Raw genomic sequence first — 16,534 nt, forward strand, 5'->3', positions numbered from 1 at the left:
GCAAGCTGCCCACTCTTACGGCTACTGCTGCAGCCTCACAGCTGCTACACTGCTTCCCAACTCCAAGGCTGAGGGGTGTTTTCTTTCTTTTTGTGAGTTGGATGGGGGTACTTTGAATTTTGCATCAATTGTAATTCAGTGGTTACTCCTGAACTGCTCCAACTCAACAGGAAAGGAAACCAAATGCAACTGTGCTGATCCCAGATTTGCAACCTATATCCTTCAAAAGAAATTTAAGAAGTCATGCGCATATGGCAGTGAAGAAAAATCACAGAAAGGGATAGCATGTTACACAGTAAATATTGACAGATATGCAGCAGATATGTATCCCACTCCTTGCTTTTGCTCTCTCTCTTCCTCTCATCATTATTCTATCTCAACAGCCAGCCCTGTTTCTGCTTTCTTCCATCTGGCAGCTCTCAGAATAATCTCACCCACCTGTTAAATGAGAGAACGTCAAGTTAAATTTACAGCAGGGCCTGGAAACAGGATGCTACAGAAAAGTATTTTAATTAAAATCCTCTAATTGAATGCATGTTTCCTTGTGAAAAGGGAGCTGCCAAGAAGGGCCTGATGTCACCACCTCTACTCCCATTTGCCACGAAGGGGGGCAATTGAAACCAGCTCTCAAGGTGGAGAGAGGAAAGGGCATTTCCAGGGAGTCTTCCAGGGTCGTCCCTGCAATGCTGCTGGACAGTTCACGGAAGCCTTGCCCTTGTACCAGAATCAGAGCAGACGATGATACAACAGCTCTGCTTCTTCTGATCATTATCTTTGCAGAGTAACAAGCTGCCACATGTGTAAGGATGTGGGGTGATACCTATGTGAAACCTGAACTCTGGACAGAAATCCAACAAATATAAAGCCTGCCTCTGACTTGGAGATGACCATGGTGTGAGCTCTCCTGGGAATGTTTCGTAATCAGCTTTGTTAGGCAACCAATAGGGATTTCAAGACCCATCTTTCAGAAGTTACTGGAATAGATGCACAGACAGAGAGCAACATTTTCACATAGAAAGGGAGATGGAAATTGACAGCAAGAGACAAAAGTCCAGGGCTACCATTGGAAGAGCCTGGATTACCATGTGTGATAATGGATGGGGACAGCGGACCCTCATCTGGACACACTGTCAGCATGGGATCTGCTGCAGGATGTTAAATGTGGTGTTAAACTGCAATTGTCCACTAACTGAACAGCACTCAGAGAAGGAAATAACAGACCAGCTATGTTCAAACAAATGAGAGTGGGAGCCAGAAGGAAGTATTTGGGAAGAAGAGGGAATTAGCAAGTGCTGTAGAACTGCGTCACTGCAGTGTAACTCTAACTCTTCTAAATACTATGCAAATCCACTGACACGATGTACTTCCTGTAACCACAACACCTCTGGTTTTTCTTTCCTTGTTGTACAGTAGTTAACTGTTATGAAAAAAAAAAAAAAAAAGAGTTACACAGAATAAACGCACAGTACATGTCTCTATCTGTAGTAACAATTCACAGCATTCTGCAATATTTACAGTTTTTTCCATTAAGTTTTCTACAACACAAGGAGGGGAAGTTTGGCACCACTGCATTCCTCTGTCTCCTGGCTGGTAAAGGTCACTTCCCGAGAGCCTCAGGTCACAGAGGAGAAAAGTTCCCGGCGCCTTCAGGTGTTTGCCAGCCCTCCTTCCTTGACAACAGAGAATCCTTTCATAAAACACATTCATTTTATTTTTTGATATTTTTATGCTTCATTGGCCTATTTAGAAATCGGAAAATCTTACATCCCCTCTTGAGAAATCTGGCAGGCATGTTTGGCTCATGCTAGGAAAGCAAAACCACTGGCAAACCCTCCAGCCTTTGCCAAAATGTAAAATGGAGAGTCCAAGGGCTAGAGGCATTTTGAACATCCGTTGGGAATAGTGGGGCATCATGCATAAAAGACTGAAGACCTAGGGAAGGGTAAAAGATTTTTTTGCACAGAAAATTCCAGGGTGCAAGAGTGACTTTCAGAACAATGGTGCAGCTCCCAAAACCAGTAGGTAGGCCAGGTTTTTAGGGCAGTGGCAACAGAGAAACCAATACTTGTACTTTTTGCCTTTTGAATGTCACCTACATTCTTGTCAGATGGAGCTGCTGCTGCCTTGAGAAAGTGCTGTTCAGTCTAGAAATACAGTAGCTCTTTGCACACCAGGACCCATATTTAGCTATTTAACAGCAATTCATCAAATGTACTCTGGAGAATGCACAAGCATTGATTCATTGATGGGCAGCAGAGCTGGTGGACCAGTAGTACAGGGCCAGGGCAGCAAATGTGGGGGTGTTGAGACTAGGGATAGGGGTTGGAGAGAAACTCTTGGGATGGTTTGGAAAAAAATTGCTGATGATAGAGTTTACTCTGCCAGGCAGAGCTCAAAATGGGTATTTGTGTACACATAACAACTTATAGAATGCAACATAATAGAAATGTCCCATGAGATGCTTACCATAGTTTTTTAAGAAACACCTTGTAAACATGCTCCATGGTATGCAGAACAATCTCAGTGTTGAACAAGTGCACAAAAATGGAGAAAAGCTGCTGAGGGGCCTAAGATTTCCACAAAAATATTGCTCTATAGCTGCATTACCCAAAGTGTATTGCTAAAAGTATTAAAAGAACCTGGAAGTGGGATTCAAATCCTCAGCTGATGAAAACATTTCTGTAGTTTGCAAAATTTGCATTTCACTTCCTGCTAAAATGTCTCAGAAGAGTGCAGACACATGGGAAAAAGTTAAGACTCTGCCTAAAATCCTTTAAGTAACCTACAGCACCATGAGTGTTCAGCTGTAAACTTAATTTGGAACATATGGACCTCATGAGTAATTTTGAAGCAATCAGAAGGTAACAGCTCAAGATCAAGAGACAGAAAAATACAGCTAGTGCCTTATTTCAAGCTTTGCACAGTATACTCACTTGGAGTGCCAGGAATATCCATTCCTGCCCAGTTGTTATCAGGCTGTTAAGCTGATATATAAAAGACAGTGAGAAGTGTTGTCACTTGCAGCAGGGATCAACAAGGCTGACTGAGCTCCAGAGCTGCAACTATAACTGGAAGAGTCAGTGTCATTTTCAAGGGAGTTTTAGAAGCAGAATAGATGATAGGAAAGAAAGAAAAAAGCAAAAGCTAAAAGAGACCAAGGTTGAAAGGAACTTCCCAGCAATCATTTAGTCTTTCCCTAATGCGCACAATGGGGAAAACCTATGCAAGACCAGGCTGCTGTTTCAATAAAGCAAATATTCACCTGGGAAAAAGAGTGCCCAGCTGAGGAAAACTGCAAAGGGAGGTGAGCTGGGCCAATGACTGCTTGTTTTGGGTCTCTTGTTAAAGCTCAGCCCTGCGCTGTAGTTGGCCTGGAAAAGCAGCAGGGTGGCAATGAAAGGGGTTCCAGTTGGTAGATACTTGTAAGAGACAAGCTTAGCCAGCATGTGGTGATGCTATCTGGCTGACTTCTTGTGGCTTTTGGCAGCCTCAGTAATTGCAGCCAGCATCTGAAAAAGTCGTGGAGACTGAGCTCGACATTCACTTCAAGTTGTCACTCCAGGTTGGCTGTGAGGCCAAGCTGTGTGGCCAGAGCCCTGTGTGGATGTGAGAAGCTGGCCCTGCCTTTGGTTAGCTTGCCTGTGCTCCTTGGAGACATAGCTCCAATTTTTAACACTGCCAACATGGAATGTCTCACTGCTCTGCTGACCATTTTTAAGGAAAATGTTAATCACATGTATTAGTTACAAAGAAAAGACTCTACAGTCCAAACCACTCAGGTTAGTAGCATTGTTACTGGCACACTGCAGAGCCTAAGGCATGTCTGAGTCATTACCGTCAGCTAAATGAATGTAATATTTTTAGTGAGGGAGTGTTGCGTTTTGCAAACATTAAGGCTTTTAATGGAAGAACCTGTCTAATGTGAGTGCATATCTGGGGATACCACATTGTCACGTATGAACTGTAAAACAGAGGTTTGGGTTCTCCAGAAGCTAAAAAAGGATAGCTCTGGCAGTCACTCACCCAATTATCTGTGTGACACCACTGAAGACCTCCTTTAAAGAGAAAAGTATCCAGGCTTCACGCAACAGCAACTGGATGTGTGCCTACTACCAGAAGGTAACAAAGTGCTTGAACACTTTGGGGTGCTTGAGGTCTGAAGAGTGCACAGATACTTCCCATTGCTTAGCAGCTGCTTAACCCTCTCCCAGAAGTCTGTAGGAGCTCAAGGAGTGTGCTGGGCCTGTCTCTTCCACTGCCAAGTAGTCAAGCAAAAAAGTCCTCCCCATTTTACTATTACTAAAGTATTACTCAGCTAAGGGTTGGTGCACTCCTGAAAATGCATTCAAACAGGGGCTTCTGGAGACAGATCATCTACTCTTCCTGCCCTGTCCCAAAACTGTGCTAGAACTTACCTACTCTGAGCCATGCACTAAGCTGTGTAGGCCCACAGCTAGTCAGGGGAGGGGAAAAAATGTCCCACCTCAGGCACTACTATTCCAGGAGTCTGTACCAGCCCTACAACTCCTTCTCCAAATCCCCTTTGCACTGACATTGGTTTAAGCATCATGTAACTAACACACAGCTTTCATTGCTTTCCCCTATTTCTTCATTTTCTTGCCCAAAGGGACAATTTCCCAGCTTCTGACTTGTATGTGGTTGTTTCAAGATCAAAATACATCTGTCAATCCCACATAAAACAAGGGCTCCATTTCCTGCTCTTTTCTTCCCTGGAGAGAGAAGAGTTGCTGCTTTGTCTTTGTGCTTTTACCCCACTCATACTGCATTCCCTCTTACCTCTTCATAGTTCCTCCTTAGCCTTTTCCACAAATTTCCTTACTGCTGTACTCCCCTCCTCTCCTCTGTAGCTCTTTGATTTTCATGTCCTCATTCTGGACCACTCTGTTTTGCTTTGCCTCTGCATTTCTCTCTGCATTCCCTCAAGTTTACCCATGCCCACTGCATTTTTTTTGGCATCCTCTTCCCTCAAACTCCTTGGGCTCTCTTGTTTATCCCCAGCTGTGACTATAGCTAACAACAGCTCTTCATGTCACTCTCACTCCCCTCCATAATTCCCTGCCCGCCTTTCCAAGAACCTGCCCCTTTCGTCTACCTTTCCAGGCTCATTCTCCTGTATCTATAAGCAGCCTGCCAGACTCCTGGGGGCTTTTGTTTCTGGGAGCATCTGGCTGTTGGAAAGTTGTTGCCATCTTGGCTGAGGACCAGCTCAATACAAAGTTACTGGGAATGACTGCTCTGTTAGTTGAGAGCCTGATAGAAAATGCTGAAAGACGAAGCCGTTCTGGATAATGTGGATTTGTGTCAGCAAATACTGAGGGGAAAATATCAATATCAGGTAATTCAAGACTCGTTAGATATGTTTAGAGGGTGTGTCCTCTTTCTTGTTCCTTTCTTGGGTTCCTCATTTTCTCCTGAAAGTTGTTCATCCTTTACTCTGTACCTAATGACTTCTGCTTTTCTTTTTTTTCTTTTTTTTCTTCTTTTTTTTTTTTTTTCCTACCATTTTTTCCTCCCTAGTGTTTAGGTTATAATGAGGGGTAAATTAATTGAATCGACAAGAAAGAAAAAATAATGAGTCTCAAATGAATCAAGACAATATCCAATCACAAGTACATAAAAATCTGATCTTCAAATACCTGTGAAAATCATGGAAAAGAACTCAAAACCAAACTGCATGTGAAACTGCAAACAGGATGGAGGTGGGGGGGGGAGCAAAAGGAAAATGCATGACAAATCCACATGAAGTGTCCCAGACAGCTTTTGTCTGCGCATAAATGGTTTTATGGGATTCTCTGCAGAAAAAGGAACAAAAAAATTAAGGAGTTGAGTTCAAAAGATCAAGTTGCATTTTCATTGATCTTAGACTTGTAAGAGCTACCCCATCAATCACAGTTGCTTAAAAATTCCTATTAATGGTCTCAAGTGCTGGGGCTGCCCATATGGTTCATCTTTGTAACATTTGGGCATCTCCCTGGGAGCAGTGTGAGATCTGTCAGTGTCAGAACCAGACACTCTGTGCTCATCCCCACATCCCCACAAAAGCTGTAAGGAAAATACTGTCACTGTAGGCCTGAATACCTCCATATGATTCCAGACAAAAGTAGCAGCAGAGAATGAGAAAATAATAAAGACCAAAGGATTTGTCTTTCATAGATGCTGGGGACTGCTGCAGACCAAGATACAAAGACCACTGTCTGTTCCAGAATGTGTATGGCACAGCTTCAAGCTAAGGTTGCCCAGAGAGGTTGTGGAGTCTCCCTCCCTGAAGATATCCAAAAGGTGCCTGGACACAGTCCTGTGCAATGTGCTCTAGATGACCCTGCCTGAGCAGAGGGGTTGAACCAAGTCATCTCCAGAGGTCCCTCTCAAGCTCAGACATTCTGTGATTCTGTGAAGGTGCTGCATGAGATGAGGAAAACATGCACAGGGGTACTAGATGTGCTTTTACTCAGTTGAAGAAGTTGTCTGGCTGTGGGCTTTGGCATATGGACATCCCTATTAATATGGACAGAAATTAGGAATGTGCTTGATGCTAAACACACATTAAAGCCTTTCTGCTATTTCAGACTAACCTATCTATCCAAGCTGGCTCCGAGCCCTTAATGTCATCAGTTTTCCCTGGAGGCAACTTACTTCTAAAGCCAAAATTCAACAAACAGATTATTCCTTCTAACAGGCATAAATTTCTCTTGGTAATAGGTTCTCCTTCTTTCTTGTATTGAAGAAATTGTCATGAGGATGCATTTCTGGACTGGATCTTCATCTTAGGTTTGCATGTACATCTTAGGGAAACGTACACGGAGAGTAATTGTGCTGAAGCCTGACTGTTATGAATTAGAGCATTCACTTTGCCACTGTTGTCCAAGAAGACGTGACAGAGTAAGTAGGAGCCATTAATATGGCCAGGAGGTCCTGAGTTTGGTCCAGCTTTCTAGAGAGAAACCTACAGTGGTAGGAAAATATTCACAAACCCTACTCCTCTCACACTCTTGTTTTCCCCAACTGGATCACAATTTGTTTTTAAAAAAGGGAATTACCTGTAGCTAAACAAGGTCAATGCAGTGTCAGAGACAGAGTGGCCACTTCCTCTGCAGGAGGGATGAGAATTACATGGGATGCAAAGCTCAGGTGCTGCTCACACAGGGCCAGGGCTGAACGATGGTCTGCCTCCTGAGGGGCAGGGGAGGTCTAAGCAGTGATAGTATGAAATATGCTATAACAGAAATAGTTTTCTGGAGAAGTAGGAATAGAGCTGAGATGTCAGCGGTGTCAGCCTTCCCTCCTCGAATACCCAACCTGCTGCAACAAAGTATTTGCAAGCACTTTGGATTAAAGTTCAGCTTATTGAACAGAGGCCTGGCTCAGGCCGAGCATGCAGGGACTTTTTCCTCCTTCTCATTCTTTGTATACACATACAAGTAAGCTTTTTGCAAGCAACAATGCTGAATGTCTGTGCAAATTCACTATTTCTCACATTTTCACCTGGTCTCCCTTACGCATCAAATTTTTGAGGGGACAAGAAAAGTGGTCTGCATTTTCTGCACATCTGTTTCTTTCCGGTTCTACAAAGTTTCTCTCTGTAGCTTCAAGAAACCACTTTGGTTATTTTCTCCTGGCCAGTTCGAGCCTGCCTCAACTGTGCTCAGAGCAGCAAGTACACTTTTTCTGGTGGCTGCCTTTGGATCCCGGCAAGATGCCATAGTCAGTGAGATGAGAAATGGTGACCTCATGAATAAGGGGAGGGAAAAGAGGGGGCGAGACTGAATTTTTGGTTTTCTACATTTAAATCCCATCAGGCTTTGTGTTTTCATTTCAAATTCTTTCCAAAATATTGTATCTATTTTCCTCCAAGATACTATGACTGAAATGACTTTATGTTTTGAATCTACTGATTATTTTTCTAAATAGAAAGAAGTTATTTGTCTTTAAAAGCATTTAAAAATCAACACCCCCCCCAGGAAAAAAAGAAAAAAAAAAAAGAAAAAAAAGAAAAAAAAAAAAGGACAAAACTGACTTAGAAATAAAGCAAAAAACTGAGAAGATATGAGTGCTGTAGAAACAGGCAGGTGACAAAAGAGTTAAAGTTCTTTACATGTGGCCAAGTGAAATAAGACCTGGAGGGATACATGGCTCTCCCTTCAGCACCTCCTGGACTCTGGGGTGTGGGCTTATGAAATGCCTGGGAGGCAAAATTGGCCCCCATTGTGTCTTATTTAATTTGGCTACTTAAAGGACTTTTTTTTTTTTTTTTTTTTTTTTTTTTTTAAATTTGGCTTTTCCTATAGCTCTCACACCTTACTTTAATGCAAGCACCCTTTACATTTCAAACGTGTCTTTTCCCCAAGTTTCCACACCATATTGTTTGGACAACTGTCTTTTCCTCTGTGCACTTACACAATGGGTGTTGTTGCAAGCATAGTATGAGAATTACTGCCTGGACTACCAATGCTTGGTGGTGTCAAGTAGCATGTGACAGTCTCTTCCTCCCACCTGACTTAAGCGTTGGAAGTATAAATGAAGCAACATTACTTTTAACGCAGTACCAAACTGGCAGATGTGGAGCCTTCTGTGGTGGTTTTACCGTGCTGGGCAGCTAAACCCCACAACCGCTCTCTCACTCCCCCTCTTTTAGATGAGGAGGGGGAAGTAAAGCAAAGAACAACTCACAGGTTGAGATAAGGATAATTTAATTAAAGGGAAATAATTATAATAATTAAATAAAGATTATTATGAACTAAACAATTTAACTAAAGGGAAATAAAAGGGGAAGGGGAAAAAGGGAGAGGGAAAGGGAAAAATAAAAAGAAGGGAGGAAAACAAACAAATAAAATAAATGAAGGCTATATGGAAGTGCAGAGGAAAGAAATTACTCTCTACTTCCCACAAATGAGCGATGATTGACCACGTCCTTGAAGCAGGGCCTCAACGCATGTAGCCGGTGTTCAAGAGGAGGACTGACGTTTTCCCAACAAGAGCCCACCCCTCCTCTCTTCATCCTGTTTCCACCTTTTATTGCTGAGTATGACACCACATGGTATGGAATATCCCTTTGATTGGTTTAAGTCAGCTGCCCTACTGATGTTTCTCTCCTCACTTTTTGCCCACCCCCTAGGAGGGTTAGAGAAAGGCCCAATGCTGTGCCACTGCTGCTCAGCAGTAGACACAACACTGGTGTGATAACACTGCTGTTCCAGCTACAAGTACAGAGTACAGCACTATATGGGCTGCTGCCGGGAAAGTTAACATTCCAGCCAGACCCAGTACACCTTTGTCGTCACTTCTACCAGTGATTACAGTCTTGCAAGAAATGGAGTAGAGACTGGCATAGAGTATACATGGCCTTAGGCAAATCTTTTTTTCTTTTCCTATGGTCTGTAAAATGGGCTATGCTGCCTTGACAAGCAAGGGAGATGCAGAGATTGCTTATTTAAAACCTCTAAGTGCTATGACTGTTGAAAGCAGAGGAAAAATTTTCAAGTGCTATTGCAAACAGGAGGATGTAGGTAGTTTTCTGTCTATATAAAGCAGCAAAAAGCCTCTTCAAAGTTGCTCACCATAAAATAGAATTTAATAGAAAATCTATATTAAGTTTTCTTGCTACATGATAATCTTTATTAAAAAATTAATGTTGAACTAGTTTGCTGAAAAGCAGTCAACTCATTTTTGCACTGAAGGAGAAGCAATCTGTACTTGCAGCATTAGAAATGTGTTCACCCTCAAGTAAGTACTTATCTAAAAGGGCTGTCATGGAATAGTCAGAACAAGGCCTAGAGTGGATGAGAAAAGTGCACAAAAGTCAGAAGTGCCAGCTGTTGAGACCAGGCCAGAAGGTTGTGGGACCACATCCGTTCTTGTCACTGCAGACTGTCATTCAATGGTAACTGGGTCAGGAAGCACCATAGTTTACAGCACTTTCCACGTGTGGGGATTGCATCAAGGACAGAACTTCTTTCTGCTTAGTGCCATCAAAAGAGTCCTAGAAAGGAGGTTCTTGCTGCTACACCTCTTTGGGGATTGAACACCAGCAGCCAATAACATTTTTCTTTCTGTTATTGCTGTGAAAAAAAAAAATCCAGGAGGAAATCTGAAAAGCCAGGAAATGGAAATGAATGGCTGGACACTGTGGGATTGCTACAGGCAGCTCTGGTTCAGTGAGCTTTGCTGGGCTGCTGCTTTACTGGCCTGGGAGATACATTATAAGATGATATTTAGAAATCATAAATAATCTCATTATATTGCAGCTGCTAGTGTTCTGGGAGATATGGATAAAAGCAGTGGAGAACTGAACTAAAGAACCCCCCAGCGGCACAATTGTGGCAACAGCTGAAGGAAGAAAAAACATAGATATTATGGATGAATGAACCTAGAGAATTTTTTAGGTTTGGATTCAAGCTCAATTGCATCTCAGCTGCTCTGAGAAATTGTGAACTCCTCACTTTTCCTCTTAGGAGCAAGTCATAGATGCTATATGTTGCTCCTTCTGTTGTAGAACTCTTGGACTAAGAAGTGGAAAACAGCATTAGCATTGGGCATCTAGCTCACAGACCACCCAGGACCACTCCTGCAGTACTTTCCTGAGCTTTAGAGCTGTGACAATTCCACAGCTAAATTCGGCTTGTCAAGCTACTTTACTTGATATTCTCCCTTTCTTTCTTTCTCTCTTTCATTCTCCCTTTCTTTATCTATTTCTTTCTTTCTTTCTTTCCTATTTTTTGAATGTTTAGAGTATTAATACAAAAAATCTAATAAATCATATTTTTTGATTTCAGAGAGAATGTTTGCTTTCAAGGGCTGATTTTTTGCTGATATGATTTTTATTTTTGTAGTCAGAAGCTGAAGAATCACCATTTCCTTTGGACTAGTTCATATCTTCCATTCAAGAGGAAGAATAGTTTATTATGTGTTATCCATAGATGATATCTGAGCTACTAACAGATCATTCTTCCAGATTCTATGTTGTCATTTTTCCTATGTGTGTATGACTAGTTCTTTATCATTTTTGATAAATGCACTTTATTTTTCTTTTCTGTGTAAATTTCTTCAGACCAACAACCTCCTTTGGTATAATCTTTTATTCTCTTACCCCCCCCTCCCCCACTCAGTTCACTAAAACTTGGTGTTGATATTTTCTGATCTTCTGTAAAGTTTGAGACTTCTCCCATCTTCATAATATTCAAAAAGTAAGAAGTTAGAAGTATTTTATGGATAATACTACATGTAGAAACATGTTACAAAACTGAGCACAAAAGTGTATGGAAGTGGAATTGATTTTTATTTAGTTTTCTAAAGGAGGTAACACTGCCAACTCACACACCAGATTCATGAGCTCCAACACATGCACCTCTAAGTATTATGGGCAGAATCACCTGCATACAAGGGATGATTACCATTGAACCTTCCTTTCATCTTCTGGCTTTCTTCTGGACAGGTCTTTTACACCTTTCAGAAGCCATACCCATCATAAATCTTAGATGACATTGCTGCACTTCATCTTCTCCTTCCTCATTTTGGGTAGCTTGCTATTAAAGCTTGTCTTCTTGTTGGTTTACAGGAATATAAAAGTCACACAGTGTGCAGTAACATTGTTGCCATCCTTCCATGGCCAGATTGCAGGTCTTCTGCTGTTAAGTCATTGGTGCTGTGATGCTGGTGAAAACAACACATTCCTCAGTGTTTACCAGTTTCACTGCTGTTGATCATGTCCCTGGCAATCAGTATAGGTCATTATCTGAATCTGTGCTCTTGTACTTCTCTGGTTCTTTTTTATACACACATCTGCATTCATACTTCCTTTTAACTAATCTTAATATTTCCATATACAGATCTTTGCATAGCAACATAATATAAACTGTGGAGTACAGTGCTGGCCCTGCTTTGGATGGTGTTGGCAGGCTGTACTTAAATTTATGCTGAGTTAATTGCACCACAGCTTGTTTCAGCTTTACTGGGAGAGGCAGATGCAGGTAATTACATCAAGGCTCCAATCACTAGACCATATTATTTATTTAATATATCAAATTGGCTGCAGTTTTCCTTTATGTTCGTTTCTGAGCCAGTAACACCATCTTAAAATGCAATGGTATTAATGTGCAATTACCTGAATGCACATTAAGGGAAATGTTATAAAACAGTTCAGATAGGAAAGAAACTAGAAACCATGTCACCCCTCCTGATGTCCTGATTCTTACAAAGGAAATACTGGGAAGGCAGTGAGTGCTGCAGTGTGTCCCAAGGACTGTCATTGGTGTGATCTGAAGGGGAAAACCCATCCTTTAGTGAAGGCACCTACTGTAAGAACTTGTACGGGCAGCCTTGCCTGAATCAGCACCAGCTTCCTCATCGTCCTAAAAGAAGGGCTAATGCTTTCTGCTCGCAGGCCCAGATAGGTCAGTTCTGGGTCTCTGCAGTATTGCTGAGTGCAGTCAGCTGGAAATAATGCCCTGAAGTATGCTCAAGGGGATACATGAACTATCAAGAGCCCTGTATGTGAAAGTGTCCAAGAGGAGCCCACAGAAGTCACTCAATATCAGCAGAGAAGGGTATTATCCAGCTGAATGGCAGAGCTTTCAAAATGCTCTGCAAATTTAGAACATTACTGGGATAAGAACAGCATCTGTAGGAACTTCAACCAGTGTAAAATTACACAGGCTCCTAATCCTTCTCCCCCACAGCATGCAATGAGTTCCATATTGAGACAGAAAAAGACTAGCTCGGTGTTCCAGAGATAGACCATTGCACAATTAACCCTGATGTGGAGGTTTATTGCTCCTCCCTGAATCAGCTGATGCTGACCACTATCCAGCACAGGAGCAATGCTCATCACTGGGCTGTCACAAAACAATGACAACTGCATGCAGCAATATAAGCTGCTGTTTTCCAGTCTAGTCCCCCTTTCAGGCATATCAGAATTATTGGGGATTTTTACTGTGGACAGGAGTTAATATTTAAAGAGGTGTACATAGCATATTGCTCACACCATCTATGTGAGAGTTTCAGGGACCATGACTGTGTTCTATACAGGTTGCTAGATAACAATTACAGAAAAACTAGAAGGAGCATTCAGAAAACTGAGTGAGCCACAATCCCAGCAAAAGTTTTGTGGGCCAACAGCAAGCTATACAAATCCCTTCTCAGCAGAGCAATACATGTATTTGTGATTGTCTTAGAAATGGTCCTGTCAATGGACTCAAAATGCTGGGTTAGAGACCTGGCCAAAATGTCTGGGCCTGGAGGCTGATTCTCTAAAGAAGAAAAAATGCTGAAGGAGTCAGCTGTTCCTTGGGTGGAACTGGCTTATTTATAGTAAATAATCCCTTAACCACACCAGCACCCTCCTCACAAAGTTCTGTCACTGCTCTTATAGCTGCACTCCTGGTGTTCCTGTAGCATATAATTGGCATGCTCAGGAATTCCTCTGCCTAGCCCTCGGGTGCACTTTCATGTTCTTGTTGTTTTGTTTAGAATGATGTCCAACAAGCAATGTTGAAAAAAAATTCACCTGCTAGTGCAGGATAGTGTCTAACATGTTCTGGGTGAATGTTTCTAACTGTGTTGAAAAACAAAAACAAAAATCTGAATATATTATTATTATTATGGCAAATGACTGTCTGTCATCCCTTACCAACATCAGTAAAGCTTCAAGTAGTATGCAATAAATCAACTGCATTGGAAGATAATCTGCTGTAATTTTTGCCATAGTATATTTAATTTATTGTCACAGACTGTGTACCTTAATTTATTTTAATGTCTGTGCCCTGAGTGTCTTGCTTGAGTACACAGCACTCACATTTCCTCCAAGAACATTATGTTGCACTGGAGTGCAATGTTCACAGCTGCACTGACTGTGCTCACAGTAATATTTCTGTCCTGAGCCTGTCAGTGTGTTAAGGAATGGAGCTAAATAAGTGTTCAAGGCTTGCTTACAAACCCGCTGCAATTGTTTTTGCTTCTATCCTCTTCATTTTTGTAACAATTTGCAAGGTTTGCATTTGGAACAACCTGTGCTGTAGGATGAGGAATCTCCTATCATAGATATTCCCACTATGTTTCTTGACATTTGGATTGGACTTTTAGAAAAGGGCTCTTCTTCCAATAAGTACATGATGTTTTGCCTTCTAAATCTGCAGCATCTAACTGGGAGATGCAGACACTTCCCTTCTGCACTGGAAGCCAGAAGCCTGCATGGGCTGAGAACAAATGGGTGAACCCAGGAGCAGTGGAATAAAGACCTCTGGTTTCTGCAGTATTTGGCCTCTTGGTAGATCCTCTGGTGTCTAACAAATGAAAATTGTTGGGGGTGCATGCAAGTTTTCTGGGGGTTGATGAGGCTTTAAGCAGGTTGTCTATTCAGGAGAGAGTTATGCTGAGAGGATTTCACTTGTGCACCTGTGCATAACACTAGGTGATTTATTTTAATGTGCTTTAGCCTGTTATTTTTGATGCTGCACTCCGAACACTGCTCTACTTTTGCTTTATTCAGTGACAACCAAGGAAAGAGTTTATATTTTTTCCCATTTCAATGTTAGCTTGTTTTTAATCCTCATAGAAAGTTAGTGTAACTTTCACACACAGTCATATTTGCGTTATAACTCTACATCACATCTGCTCAGCTTTTTTTCCTATCCTGTTTCAGTCCTGATGCTGAATGTTCTGGTCCTGGGTCAGCAAAACACATCTTCCATATACTAAGATGAAAAAATAACTAAGCTGTCTTATTTTTAACGTCACATAGCTATATTGGACCTAAATAAAATAAATAAATAAATAAACATTTGTAAATACAGTCAATAAACACTGACCCTGAGGTCTGTAATTTTTGTACTGAAGGCAATTGGACAGAGTAACATTACCTCAGCATGCTGAAGAGCTTGGCAGGATCAGGGACAGCCTGCTCAATACCTTGAAGGATTATATCATTGAAGAGTCTAGGTGACAATTTTAAAGCTCTCCCAGTGGGTTCCTATTAAAATGCATGGAAACTGGGAGTCTAGTTCTTCATGCTAATATTGAAGGCTGTGCCCTACATCTGTCTTTTGCTTTTTCAAGTTACAATTTTTGATGGAATTCATTCTTTGTTTTAATGAAGATTAGAAACATACATTTTGATATTGAGAAGGATTTCAATTTGGTCAGATCACATTCTATTATTAGCTGAAAGACAGGCTTACTCATAAAGACTTAAATGGAATAAATATGAAAAAGCAATACTTTGGTCTTGAACAGTATGATTTCTTTCCGTGATACTCAAAAGGCTGCACCATCCAGATGTATGAGAAAGTTTTTCAGCTAACTTATTAGGCTGAAAGGCAGTGAATCAGATGGGTGTAAGGAAGGCACTTGAGTAATAAGCTGCCAGCAGCATGCTGGTGTTGCTTGTTACATATTTTGATCACAGCAAAACATTAGCAGTGGAGATCAGGTCATTCCATAAACAGCTTCAAAGTTAAAAAATGCTTCTACCACTTGAACAGGAATTGAGCAAACAGCTCAATCAGCTGATTGCACTTGTAAGAGAAACCAAGCTGTAAAAGTCAGCTTTAGCAAAATTTGTTAGAAAGCTCTGAAAGACTGAGCCAAACAAAGAGAACAGGCAATATGACTGTAATGACATAAATATAAAACAATGGATACTGAAAGAAGACCAAATGTTTTATAAATCTATCTAAAATTTTCTTTAGTTTTGTCTGTTCAGAGGGAGTCTGGATGTGGCAGGGTACACCTCACTAATGACCTAGCCCCAGTGTGAGGCAGCAGTTAATCAGTGAACAGTTCTTTCCCTCTCCTCCCAAAGTCCTGAAGAAGTGAGGGTGAATAAAGGACGGTTGCAGGTGCCACACCATGCCATATGATAACTGAAAAAACTCTCTTGCATGCCACATGCCAAGCTTATATGTGCCCATGGTACCACATCTCCAAACAGACACTGGAATCAAAGAAAAAACTTCATGGGTCAAAGAAAAGCTATTTTGAAAAACTGAGTGTGTCTTGGTGCTCAGGTTGTGAGAGAAGAAGCAGAGAACTTCCTGATCTGCATGTGTGTATCATTCATTATCTTTAGGATTCATGGTCATGAAACCTTTCACAGTCATGGCCTTCATACATGACTCTCTTACGTAGACAGCAGAAGGAATTATTTGTTCACGCTACAATTAAACTGTAGAAATTATTGCCACAGGATGGAATCAAACACGAAATCACAGTAAAATTTAATGCACAGAATGAAGAGTATTTGTGAAAGATTCTGAAAGGATTTTACAACAGTTTTAAAACACCCTGTTTCTAGTTTAAATCCAAAGTCGATTATTGGGAGTAAACAGAAGAAAACAAGGGGAGGGATGGATTCTCTCTCATGAGAAGTCCCTACAGCGTTTTTTCTGAAGCCTCCCAGACCAGACACAGTAAAAACCACAATACAGTCAGACAGACTAGGCACAGTACTGGGAATGGTATTTGTATGTTTATTTTCCCCTGTAAAAATAAAAATGAAGAAATGTTGCAGAATTTATCTTTCAAG

This window comes from Aythya ferina (genome assembly GCF_964211825.1).
Source record: "Aythya ferina genome assembly, chromosome: 1".
Lineage (NCBI taxonomy): Eukaryota > Metazoa > Chordata > Aves > Anseriformes > Anatidae > Aythya > Aythya ferina.